Here is a 14,199-nt window from a genome sequence, read left to right on the forward strand (position 1 = left end):
GAGTTTGATAGTATTCCTCCCTCTGTGATTTTTTGTCATAGTTTCAGAAGGATGGGTGTCGACTCTTCTTAAATGGTTGATAGCATTAGGCTCTGAAGCCAGCTAGTCCTGGACTTTTGTTTGATGGAAGTTTTTTTTTTTTTTTTTTTTCCCCCAGTACGTGGGCCTCTCACTGTTGTGGCCTCTCCCATTGCGGAGCACAGGCTCCGGACGTGCAGACTCAGCGGCCATGACTCCAGGCCCAGCCGCTCCACGGCATGTGGGATCTTCCTGGACCGGGGCACGAACCCGTGTCCCCTGCATCATCAGGTGGACTCTAAACCACCGTGCCACCAGGGAAGCCCTGATGGAAGTTTTGAAATCACAGTTTCAATTTCAGTACTTGTGATTGGTCTGTTCATATTTTCTATTTCTTCCTGGTTCAGTCTAGGGAGATTGTACCTTTCTAAGAATTTGTCAATTTTTTTCTAGGTTGTCCATTTTATTAGCATATAGTTTGCTTGCTGTGGTCTCTTATGATCCTTTGTATTTCTGTGGTGTCTGTTGTAACTTCTCTTTTTTCATTTCTAATCTTATTGATTTGAGTCCTCTCCCTTTTTTTCCCTGATGAGTCTGGCTAAAAGTTGATCAATTTTGTTTATCTTTTCAAAGAACCAGATTTTAGTTTCGTTGATCTTTTCTAATGTTTTCTTTGTGTCTAATTCATTTATTTCTGTTCTGATCTTTATGATTTCTTTCCTTCTACTGACTGGGTTGTTTGTTCTTCTTTCTTTAGTTGTGTTAGGTTTAAGGTTAGATTGTTTATTTGAGATTCTTCTTGTTTCCTGAGGTAAGATTGTATTACTATAGACTTCCCTCTTAGAACTGCTTTTGCTACATCCTGTAAGTCTTGGATTGTCGTGTTTTCATTGTCATTTTTCTCTAGGTATTTTTTGATTTCCTCTTTGATTTTTTTAGTGATCCATTGGTTGTTTAGTAGCATATTGTTAAGTCTCCATGTATTTGTGTTTTTTACAGGTTTTTTCTTATAGTCAATTTCTAATCTCATAGCATAGTGGTCAGAAAAGATGCTTCACCTGAGCTCAATTTTCTTAAACTTACTGAGGCTTGCTTTGTGGCCCAGAGTGTGATTGATCCTGGAGAATGTTCCATGTGCACTTCAGAAGAATGTGTATTCTGCTGCTTTTGGATGGAAAGCCCTATTAATATCAATTATGTCCATCTGGTCTAATGTGTCATTTTTTTTTTGTCTTTTTTTACTTTTTTTATTTTTTATTTTTTATTTTTTGCTTTATAACAAATTTAATCAGTTATACATATACATATGTTCCCATATCCCCTCCCTTTTGCATCTCCCTCCCACCCTCCCTATCCCACCCCTCCAGGCGGTCGCAAAGCACCGAGCTGATCTCCCTGTGCTATGCGGCTGCTTCCCACTAGCTATCTACCTTACGTTTGGCAGTGTATATATGTCCATGCCGCTCTTTCACTTTGTCACAGCTTACCCTTCCCCCTCCCCATATCCTCAAGTCCATTCTCCACTAGGTCTGTGTCTTTATTCCTGTCTTACCCCTATGTTCTTCATGACATTTTTTTTTTCTTAAATTCCATATATATGTGTCAGCATACAGTATTTGTCTTTTTCTTTCTGACTTACTTCACTCTGTATGACAGACTCTAGGTCCATCCCCCTCATTACAAATAGCTCAATTTCATTTCTTTTTATGGCTGAGTAATATTCCATTGTATATATGTGCCACATCTTCTTTACCCATTCATCCGATGATGGACACTTAGGTTGTTTCCATCTCTGGGCTATTGTAAATAGGGCTGCTATGAACATTTTGGTACATGTCTCTTTTTGAATTATGGTTTTCTCAGGGTATATGCCCAGTAGTGGGATTGCTGGGTCATATGGTAGTTCTATTTGTAGTTTTTTAAGGAACCTCCATACCGTTCTCCATAGTGGCTGTACCAATTCACATTCCCACCAGCAGTGCAAGAGTGTTCCCTTTTTTCCACACCCTCTCCAGCATTTATTGTTTCTAGATTTTTTGATGATGGCCATTCTGACTGGTGTGAGATGATATCTCATTGTAGTTTTGATTTGCATTTCTCTAATGAGTAAAGATGTTGAGCATTCATTCATGTGTTTGTTGGCAGTCTGTATATCTTCTGTGGAGAAATGTCTATTTAGGTCTTCTGCCCATTTTTGGATTGGGTTGTTTGTTTTTTTGTTATTGAGCTGCATGAGCTGCTTATAAATTTTGGAGATTAATCCTTTGTCAGTTGCTTCATTTGCAAATATTTTCTCCCATTCTGAGGGTTGTCTTTTGGTCTTGTTTATGGTTTCCTTTGCTGTGCAAAAGCTTTGAAGTTTCATTAGGTCCCATGTGTTTATTTTTGTCTTTATTTCCATTTCTCTAGGAGGTGGGTCAAAAAGGATCTTGCTGTGATTTATGTCATAGAGTGTTCTGCCTATGTTTTCCTCTAAGAGTTTGATAGTGTCTGGCCTTACATTTAGGTCTTTAATCCATTTTGAGCTTATTTTTGTGTATGGTGTTAGGGAGTGATCTAATCTCATACTTTTACATGTCCCTGTCCAGTTTTCCCAGCACCACTTATTGAAGAGACTGTCCTTTCTCCACTGTACATTCCTGCCTCCTTTATCAAAGATAAGGTGACCATATGTGTGTGGGTTTATCTCTGGGCTTTCTATCCTGTTCCATTGATCTATCTTTCTGTTTTTGTGCCAGTACCATACTGTCTTGATTACTGTAGCTTTGTAGTATAGTCTGAAGTCAGGGAGCCTGATTCCTCCAGCTCCATTTTTCGTTCTCAAGATTGCTTTGGCTATTCGGGGTCTTTTGTGTTTCCATACAAATTGTGAATTTTTTTGTTCTAGTTCTGTGAAAAATGCCAGTGGTAGTTTGATAGGGATTGCATTGAATCTGTAGATTGCTTTGGGTAGTAGAGTCATTTTCACAATGTTGATTCTTCCAATCCAAGAACATGGTACATCTCTCCATCTATCTGTATCATCTTTAATTTCTTTCATCAGTGTCTTATAATTTTCTGCATACAGGTCTTTTGTCTCCTTAGGTAGGTTTATTCCTAGATATTTTATTCTTTTTGTTGCAATGGTAAATGGGAGTGTTTCCTTGATTTCACTTTCAGATTTTTCATCATTAGTATATAGGAATGCCAGAGATTTCTGTGCATTAATTTTGTATCCTGCAACTTTACCAAATTCATTGATTAGCTCTAGTAGTTTTCTGGTAGCATCTTTAGGATTCTCTATGTATAGTATCATGTCATCTGCAAACAGTGACAGCTTTACTTCTTCTTTTCCGATTTGGATTCCTTTTATTTCCTTTTCTTCTCTGATTGCTGTGGCTAAAACTTCCAAAACTATGTTGAATAAGAGTGGTGAGAGTGGGCAACCTTGTCTTGTTCCTGATCTTAGTGGAAATGGTTTCAGTTTTTCACCATTGAGGATGATGCTGGCTGTGGGTTTGTCATATATGGCCTTTATTATGTTGAGGAAAGTTCCCTCTATGCCTACTTTCTGCAGGGTTTTTATCATAAATGGGTGTTGAATTTTGTCGAAAGCTTTCTCTGCATCTATTGAGATGATCATATGGTTTTTCTCCTTCAATTTGTTAATATGGTGTATCCCGTTGATTGATTTGCGTATATTGAAGAATCCTTGCATTCCTGGAATAAACCCCACTTGATCATGGTGTATGATCCTTTTAATGTGCTGTTGGATTCTGTTTGCTAGTATTTTGTTGAGGATTTTTGCATCTATGTTCATCAGTGATATTGGCCTGTAGTTTTCTTTCTTTGTGACATCCTTGTCTGGTTTTGGTATCAAGGTGATGGTGGCCTCGTAGAATGAGTTTGGGAGTGTTCCTCCCTCTGCTATATTTTGGAAGAGTTTGAGAAGGATAGGTGTTAGCTCTTCTCTAAATGCTTGATAGAATTCGCCTGTGAAGCCATCTGGTCCTGGGCTTTTGTTTGTTGGAAGATTTTTTTATCACAGTTTCAATTTCAGTGCTTGTGATTGGTCTATTCATATTTTCTATTTCTTCCTGATTCAGTCTTGGCAGGTTGTGCATTTCTAAGAATTTGTCCATTTCTTCCAGGTTGTCCATTTTATTGGCATAGAGTTGCTTGTAGTAATCTCTGATGATCTTTTGTATTTCTGCAGTGTCAGTTGTTACTTCTCCTTTTTCATTTCTAATTCTATTGATTTGAGTCTTCTCCCTTTTTTCCTTGATGAGTCTGGCTAATGGTTTATCAATTTTGTTTATCTTCTCAAAGAACCAACTTTTAGTTTTATTGATCTTTGCTATCGTTTCCTTCATTTCTTTTTCATTTATTTCTGATCTGATTTTTATGATTTCTTTCCTTCTGCTAACTTTGGGATGTTTTTGTTCTTCTTTCTCTAATTGCTTTAGGTGCAAGGTTAGGTTGTTTATTCGAGATGTTTCCTGTTTCTTAAGCTGGGATTGTATTGCTATAAACTTCCCTCTTAGAACTGCTTTTGCTGCATCCCATAGGTTTTGGGTCGTCGTGTCTCCATTGTCATTTGTTTCTAGGTATTTTTTAATTTCCTCTTTGATTTCTTCAGTGATCACTTCGTTATTAAGTAGTGTATTGTTTAGCCTCCATGTGTTTGTATTTTTTACAGATCTTTTCCTGTAATTGATATCTAGTCTCATAGCATTGTGGTCGGAAAAGATACTTGATACAATTTCAATTTTCTTAAATTTACCAAGGCTTGATTTGTGACCCAAGATATGATCTATCCTGGAGAATGTTCCATGAGCACTTGAGAAAAATGTGTATTCTGTTGTTTTTGGATGGAATGTCCTATAAATATCAATTAAGTCCATCTTGTTTAATGTATCATTTAAAGCTTGTGTTTCCTTATTTATTTTCATTTTGGATGATCTGTCCATTGGTGAAAGTGGGGTGTTAAAGTCCCCTACTATGATTGTGTTACTGTCGATTTCTTCTTTTATGGCTGTTAGTATTTGTCTTATGTATTGAGGTGCTCCTATGTTGGGTGCATAAATATTTACAATTGTTCTATCTTCTTCTTGGATCGATCCCTTGATCATTATGTAGTGTCCTTCTTTGTCTCTTCTAGTAGTCTTTATTTTAAAGTCTATTTTGTCTGATATGAGAATTGCTACTCCAGCTTTCTTTTGGTTTCCAGTTGCATGGAATATCTTTTTCCATCCCCTTACTTTCAGTCTGTATGTGTCTCTAGGTCTGAAGTGGGTCTCTTGTAGACAGCATATATATGGGTCTTGTTTTTGTATCCATTCAGCCAATCTGTGTCTTTTGGTGGGAGCATTTAGTCCATTTACATTTAAGGTAATTATCGATATGTATGTTCCTATTCCCATTTTCTTAATTGTTTTGGGTTCGTTATTGTAGGTATTTTCCTTCTGTTGTGTTTCTTGCCTAGAGAAGTTCCTTTAGCATTTGTTGTAAAGCTGGTTTGGTGGTGCTGAACTCTCTCAGCTTTTGCTTGTCTGTAAACGTTTTAATTTCTCCATCAAATCTGAATGAGATCCTTGCTGGGTAGAGTAATCTTGGTTGCAGGTTTTTCTCCTTCATCACTTTAAATGTGTCCTGTCACTCCCTTCTAGCTTGTAGAGTTTCTGCTGAGAGATCAGCTGTTATCCTGATGGGGATTCCCTTGTGTGTTATTTGTTGTTTTTGCCTTGCTGCTTTTAATATGATTTCTCTGTGTTTAATTTTTGACAGTTTGATTAATATGTGTCTTGGCGTATTTCTCCTTGGATTTATTCTGTATGGGACTCTCTGTGCCTCCTGGACTTGATTAACTATTTCCTTTCCCATATTAGGGAAGTTTTCAACTATAATCTCTTCAAATATTTTCTCAGTCCCTTTCTTTTTCTCTTCTTCTTCTGGAACCCCGAATGTTGGTGCATTTAATGTTGTCCCAGAGGTCTCTGAGACTGTCCTCTGTTCTTTTCATTCTTTTTCCTTTATTTTGCTCTGCATCAGTTATTTCCACTATTTTATCTTCCACCTCACTTATCCGTTCTTCTGCCTCAGTTATTATGCTATTGATCCCATCTAGAGTATTTTTTATTTCATTTATTGTGTTTTTAATCGATGCTTGATTCATCTTTAGTTCTTCTAGGTCCTTGTTAACTGTTTCTTGCATTTTGTCTATTCTATTTCCAAGATTTTGGATCATCTTTACTATCATTATTCTGAATTCTTTTTCAGGTAGACTGCCTATTTCCTCTTCATTTGTTAGGTCTGGTGGGTTTTTATCTTGCTCCTTCTCCTGCTGTGTGTTTTTCTGTCTTCTCATTTTGCTTATGTTACTGTGTTTGGGGTCTCCTTTTTGCAGGCTGCAGGTTCGTAGTTCCCGTTGTTTTTGGTGTCTGTCCCCAGTGGCTAAGGTTGGTTCAGTGGGTTGTGTAGGCTTCCTGGTGGAGGGGACTAGTGCCTGTGTTCTGGTGGATGAGGCTGGATCTTGTCTTTCTGGTGGGCAGGTCCATGTCTGGTGGTGTGTTTTGGGGTGTCTGTTGCCTTATTATGATTTTAGGCAGCCTCTCTGCTAATGGGTGGCGTTGTGTTCTTGTCTTGCTAGTTGTTTGGCATAGGGTGTCCAGCACTGTAGCTTGCTGGTCGTTGAGTGAAGCTGGGTGCTGGTGTTGAGATGGAGATCTCTGGAAGATTTTCGCCGTTTGATATTATGTGGAGCTGGGAGGTCTCTTGTGGACCAGTGTCCTGAAGTTGGCTCTCCCACCTCAGAGGCACAGCACTGACTCCTGGCTCCTCAATTTGGGATGATTTGTTGTCTATTCATGTATTCCACAGATGCAGGGTACATCAAGTTGATTGTGGAGCTTTAATCCGCTGCTTCTGTGGCTGCTGGGAGAGGTTTCCCTTTCTCTTCTTTGTTCTCACAGCTCCTGGGTCTCAGCTTTGGATTTGGCCCCGCCTCTGCGTCTAGGTCGCCGGAGGGCGTCTGTTCTTTGCTCAGACAGGAAAGGGTTAAAGGAGCAGCCTCTTCGGGGACTCTGGCTCACTCAGGCCGGGCGGGAGGGAGGGGCACGGAGTGCGGGGCGAGCCTGCAGCGGCAGAGGTCGGCGTGACGTTGCACCAGCCCGAGGCGCGCTGTGCGTTCTCCCAGGGAAGCCGCCCCTGGATCCCGGGACCCCGGCAGTGGCGGGCTGCACAGGCTCCCGGAAGGGCAGTGTGGACAGTGACCTGCGCTCGCACACAGGCTTCTTGGCGGCGGCAGCAGCAGCCCCAGCGTCCCACGCCCGTCACTGGGCTCCGCGCTTTCAATCGTGACTCGCGCCCGTCTGTGGAGCCCCTTTAAGCAGCGCTCTTAATCCCCTCTCCTCGCGCACCAGGAAACCAAGAGGGAAGAAAAAGTCTCTTGCCTCTTCGGCAGCTCCAGAGTTTTCCCGGACTCCCTCCCGGCTAGCTGTGGCACATTAGCCCCCTTCAGGCTGAGTTCTCGCCGCCAGCCCCAGTCCTCTCCCTGCGCTCTGACCGAAGCCCGAGCCTCAGCTTCCAGCGCCGCCCGCCCCGGCGGGCGAGCAGACAAGCCTCTCGGGCTGGTGAGTGCCGCTCGGCACCGATCCTCTGTGCGGGAATCTCTCCGCTTTGCCCTACCCAGGTATGTGGGGAGTTTCTTGCCTTTTGGGAGGTCTGGGGTCTTCTGCCAGCGTTCAGTAGGTGTTCTGTAGGAGTTGTTCCACGTGTAGCTGTATTTATGGTGTATCCGTGGGGAGGAAGGTGATCTCCGCCTAATGTGTCATTTAAGGCTTGTGTTTCCTTATTGATTTTCTGTCTCAATGATCTGTCCATTAGTGCAAGCAGGGTGTAGAAGTCCACCACTATTGTTGTGTTACTGTCGATTTCCCCTTTTATGGCTGTTAGTATTTGCCTTATATATTTAGGTGCTCCTATGTTGGGTGCATATATATTTACAATTGTTATACCTTCTTCTTGGATTGATCCCTTTATCATTATGTAGTGTCCTTCCTTGTCTCTTGTAACAGACTTTACTTTGAAGTCTATTTTGTCTGAGATGCGAATTGCTACTCCCACTTTTTTTGATTTCCATTTGCATGGAATACATTTTTCCATCCCCTCACTTTCAGTCTGTATGTGTCCCTAGGTCTGAAGTGGGTCTCTTGTAGACAGCATATATACCATTCTTCTTTTTGGTATCCATTCAGCCAGTTTGTGTCTTTTAGTTGGAGCATTTAATCCATTTATGCTTAAGGTAATTATCTATACGTATTTTCCTACTGCCATTTTCTTGATTGTTTTGGATTTGTTTTTGTAGGTCTTTTTTCTTCCCTTCCTTTTTTTGTTCTCTTCTCTTGCAATTTGTTGATTAACTTAGTGTTGTGTTTGGATTCCTTTTTCTTTTTTGTGTGTGTATCTATTGTAGATTTTTGGTTTGCACTTACCATGAGGTTTTGATATAGCAGTCTCTAAATAAACTAGATTGTTTTAAGTTGTTGGTCTCATAATTTCAGATGCATTTCCAATATCCTGCATTTGTGCTCTCCTCTTCTTACAGTTGCTGGTTTTGATATCATATTTGTGTGCAGATGATTTCCTACTTTTACTGTATGTTTGCCTTTCCTGGTGAGCCATTCCATTTGTAATTTTCTTGTTTCTAGTTATGGCCTTTTCTTTTCCACCTAGAGAAATTCCTTTAGCATTTGTTGCAAAGCTGGTCTGGTGGTGCTGAATTCTCTTAGCTTTTGCTTGTCTGTAAAGCTTTTGATTTCTCTGTCAAATCTGAATAAGAGCCTTGCTGGGTAAAATATCATTGGTTGTAGGTTCTTCCCTTTCATCACTTTAAATATATAGTGCTACTCCCTTCTGGCCTGCAGAGGTTCTGCTGAGAAATCAGCTGATAACTTTATGGGAGTTCCCTTGTACCTCATTTGTTGCTTTTCCCTTGTTGCTTTTAATAATTTTGTCTTTATCTTTAATATTTGTCAATTTGATTATTATGTGTTTTGGTGTGCTCCACCTTGGGTTTATCCTGCTTGGGACTCCCTGTGCTTCCTGGACTTGGGTGACTGTTTCCTTTCTCATGTTAGGGAAATTTCAGCTATAATCTCTTCAAATATTTTCTCAGGTCCTTCCTCTTTCTCTTCTGCTTCTGCAGCCCTGCAATGCAAACATTGGTGCCAACGTTGCCCCAGAGGTCTCTGAGACTGTCCTCATTTCTTTTCATTCTTTTTTCTTTATTCTGTTCCATGGCAGTGATTTCCACCATTCTGTCTTACAGCTCATTTATCCTTTCTTTTGCCTCACTTATTCTGCTATTGTTTCCTTCTAGTGTATTTTTCATTTCTGTTATTGTACTGTTCACTCTGTTTGTTTGTTCTTTATATCTTCTAGGTCTTTGTTAAACATTTCTTGTATCTTCTTGACCTGTGTGTCCATTCTTTTTCCAATATCATGGATCATTTTACTATCATGACTCTGAACTATTTTTCAGGCAGATTGCCTATCTCCACTTCTCTTAGTTGTTCTTCTGGGGTTTTATCTTGTTCCTTCATCTGGGACATATTCCTCTGCCATCTCATTTTGTCTACCTTTCTGTGATTGCAGTTTCCATTCTGCAGGCTACAGGGTTGTAGTTCTTCTTGCTTCTGCTGTCTGCCCCCTGGTCGATGAGACTGTCTAAGAGGCTTGTGCAGGCTTCCTGATGGGAGGGACTGGTGCCTGACCACTGCTGGGTGGAGCTGTATATTTTCCATCTGGTGAGCAGGGCCATGTCAAGGAGTGTATTTAGAAGTGGCTGTGTGCTCAGGCAGACTTTAAGCAGCCTGTTTGCTGATGGGTGGGGCATCAGCAAATGAGAGAGCAAACAAACAACAGGTATGTTCCCACACTGTTGTTTGTTTGTCCTGAGGCATCCCAGCACTGGAGCCTACAGGCTGTTGGGTGGGGCCAGTTCTTGGTGAGAAAATGGCAGCCTCCAAGAGGGCTCATGCCAATGAGCACTCCCCAGAACTACCACCACCAGTGTCCTTGTCCCCACAGTGAGCCACAGCTGCCCCCCACCTCCACAGGAGACCCTCCAACACCAGCAGGTAAGTCCGGCCCAATCCCTTATGAGGTCACCGCTTTTTTCTTTGGGTACTGGTACGCACGAGACCCTGTGTGTGCCCTCCAAGAGTGGAATTTCTGTTTACCCCAGGTCTGTGGAATTCCTGCAGTCAAACCCTGCTGACCTTCAAAGCCATACTCTCTGGGGGCTCCTCCTCAGGTTGCCAGACCCACAGGCTCTGGATCTTGATGTAAGGCTCAGAACTCTCACTCCTATGGGAGAACTTCTGTGGTACAATTGCTCTCCAGTTTGCAGCTTGCCCACCTGGTGGGTATGGGATTTGATTTTATTGCAGTTGCGCCCCTTCTATCATCTCATTGTGGCTTCTTCTTTGTCTTTCTATGTAGGGTTTCATTTTTGATACATTTCTGCTTTTTTTTTTTTTTTTTTTTTTGTCAGTGGTTGTTCAGCAGTTAGTTGTGATTTTGGTGTTTCTGTAAGAAGGGATGAGCTCACATCCTTCTACTCCGCCATCTTGGCTTCTCCTTACTTATGTCTTAATTATCTGCTGATAACAAGCCATCTTGTGTTACTGGGCCTCAACACATACAATCCCCCCTTTCAAACATGGATAACAGAATTGTTTGTGAAGATTTATAAAAATGTATTGTCCCTTACCCCATCCCCAAAGTATGGTCTCAGAAACTCCTGTGGTCATTGTTTTTTTTTTTTTCTCCACACTGTGCAGCATGTGGGATCTGAGTTCCCAGACCAGGGGTCAAACCCACGCCTCCTGCATTGGAAGCATGGAGTCTTGACCACTGGACCACCAGGGAAGTCCCTCCTATGGTCATTCTAATGTTCAACCATGATTGAAAACATTGTTCTCAAGAGTTCAATTTCCTCTCCTGTCCTTGCCCTCCACCTTCATTTATCCATTTATTCTAAAATTTATTAACTATGAACTACATACCAGGCAATGTGCTAGATACTGGGGATGTGACAATGAACAGGATGAGGTCCATTTGGAGGTCCTAAACTTATTTTGAATGCCCTGCCTCTAGACAGCCCTTCTTGACTACTTCTATTGCCATTAGCTTTAACATTGCATTCTCTTGCCCAGAATTAAGAGTCACCCTTGATTCTCCTCCAATAACTTGGACTTACCCTTGACACAGAACTTATCACATTGCACTGAAATGGTTTACAATTCTTTTTCTTCTTCTCCACTATGAGATCTTCAAGCCCAGGAATTATGTTCATTATTGTGATTTGCTCAATAATGTTGCAAGCAAGAGGGAAAGAGGTAGGGAGGGACCTAGCAAAGCAGATGGACCACCTTGAATGTCTCAGACATCATCCTTAACTGTGGCCTTCTGCAGCATGCTTATTTCAGGTAGAAAGAAAGAAAAACAAGTATTATATATTTATGAGGTGGGCATTCTCATATTTAATTCTCCCAACATCCTTCACTTATACATATTATCATTTCCATTTTAAAGGCCAGTAACAAGTGGTTCAAAGAAGTGAAGTATCTGGCCAAAGGTCACGCTTTTTTCTCCTAAGTAGAGCATCTGGAGTCAAAACTCAGAGGTCTTGATGAGAAAAAGGCCCAGAGGTTTTCTGAACTTGTATACACAACTGCTGGAGTGTGTGCTCATGTATGTGTAGACTTTCCATTCTATGGAAACTTCTCAAAGGCAGAAATAATCTTTGTTTCATCATTTCTAGTGAAAGAGTCAGTGTTTAACAAAGTTACCATCAGGAGAGGAATACATTCTTCAAGGGACTCTTCATCTGTTTCTTTTGATTTTGGGCATTAAAGGTCTCTGTAGTGCTGCTAGAAATTTCCATCAAGGTTATTCTACAAGTTCTTGTGGGTGACTTTGAAATTTAAAATTTTTCGTTATCTTCCAGAATGAAGGCTGAGGTTAAAAAGGCATATTTCACTTTTTTTCTCCTTTTCCCCATGGCCTCCAGTGTCTCCTTTTTCTCACCATTGTCTTTTCCCTTGCCTGTGATATATCTGAAAAATGTTTTCCTTGTATCTTCAGCTGACTATCTTCCTCTAATTTCTCAGTTCTTTATGTTTCTAAAGCTGCATCTTCCCCGTGGAACTTATGCCAAATATAATTGCCCTGTACCATTTGGGAAAGGCTTAGATTTGTTTCATACGTGGTTTCTTTAGCCTTAATAAGTACTGACACTTATTAGCTATCCACAATTTTATTCGCTCCTTTGTGGGTTGCATTGCCTTGTTTGTTAATGTGTAAATCACAGATTTCTCTAATTACATACTGTTGCCTTTTCCTTTCCCCTAAGAGGTTGAAAATTAGCAAAGCGCTGGGACTCTGATAGAAATGTCTGCAATGGTTTCTTCACACACGTTTGGGGATGCTGTTGGCTCAGAGTAAATTTACTTCAGTGTGTGTGTGTGTGTGTGTGTGTGTGTGTTTCTGTGTGGTTGGCTGCTCTGAATGTTCAGTTTGTCTCCGATTCTGAGGTTAAGAACATGCTGGCCGGTGTGTAAGGAGAAGACATAGATCAGGAAACTTATCCTTGCAAACTCGAAACTATGCATTCAAATGAAACAATCAAATATTGGTAAACACTATACTCAGTTTGCCACTTCTCATTAATTTCACTTACCCCCCGTCTCCTTGTAATCTCTCTCAATATTGTCAATCTTTGTGTTTCTAGTAAAAGACTGGAAGGTTTTAACTTGATCATAAATTGACTTTATTTGAATGGACTGATAGTAGTTATCTGAACAAATTTGTGTGTGGAAAAACATTATGTAAAGCCAATTATAATTAGTAATTTTTTTTTGAGATTCTTCCCAAGAATATATTGTATCTTCCTGTCCTGGCACCGCAAAGTGCACTCCTGGGACCAGCAGCATTGATGTCAGAGTCTCAGGCCACCCTCAACCCACACCCTAATCTGGACCCACTGAATAATGTACAGATAGTACATTTTATCAAGAGCTCCTGGGGTGGTTCCTGGTCTTCAAATCCTCTTGGCCCAGGTGCTTGACATCTTTGAGTTCCCAGAAAATGAGAGAGCAAGACAAACCATTCCTGCTGGGCTTGCTGAATTCCCAACCCACGTGACTGTGACCACGAGCAAAATAAAGTGGTTGCTCTAGGCCACTAATTTTAAGGTGGTTTGTTTTACAACAATAGTAACCCAAGCCCTCTCTCTTTTATGTTTCTACTCATTTTCCCATGGCCCAGCATTCTTCTATGATATATATTATGCTCCAAAACAATTGCTGAAAATATACAGAATGTTGACTGAGAATAAATTATATTGAAATTAAATTAAATTATATTGAATTCAGAGTTCTCCCAGATTGAGTGGTGTCCCTATAGGTATATTTGCAAAGCATCTATACAGTTATTAACTATTTTCTTTCAACTCTCTTTATTACATAGCCTTATCTTAAGTGATGCTAGTCATGATTTCAGAATTTTGATGCTTAGTTTGATTTTTCTAATATCATGAATATTCATACATATAAAAATAAAAACATACTTATCTAAGTATCACCAAATAACAGGTTGCTTACTATCAGTGTTACATGTACCCCAGTGTGGAAAACAATGATTAGGTGAAAACGTTTTATGAAATAGACAACTCTCTCTGGTCATAGACTGTGTTCTTGGCCCTTCTCATTTCTGAGCTCGAAGAATGGAAACCATTCTACTGTTTTGCCAGCTTCTCCTCCTTGTTTTGGCTGTCTCTCCAAAAGCACCCATTGATTTTGACACTTTTCCAAATTTCTGTATTTTACTTATTTTATTTCTACTAACTAAATCTCACACCTTGCCCACCTCCAATGTAATAGAGTCCATCTCCAATGATAACTACTCCCTTGACTCTGGTCTTTACAAAACTTGTCCCTGCCTAGATCCAATAAGAAGGAAATAAGGCAAAAGTGACAAGTGGAACAAATTTTGGTAACTATGAACAGTGGAATAAGGTATATAAAATGTCGTACATGATGTTGTAAAGTCAGGCTACTCAGAGTGTGGTCTAGGGATATGCTGATGAACTGTTTATTACTAGCTTATCATAAGTACAAAATGTGAGAATCAGATTTT

This window comes from Hyperoodon ampullatus (assembly GCF_949752795.1).
Source record: "Hyperoodon ampullatus genome assembly, chromosome: 10".
Classification (NCBI taxonomy): domain Eukaryota; kingdom Metazoa; phylum Chordata; class Mammalia; order Artiodactyla; family Ziphiidae; genus Hyperoodon; species Hyperoodon ampullatus.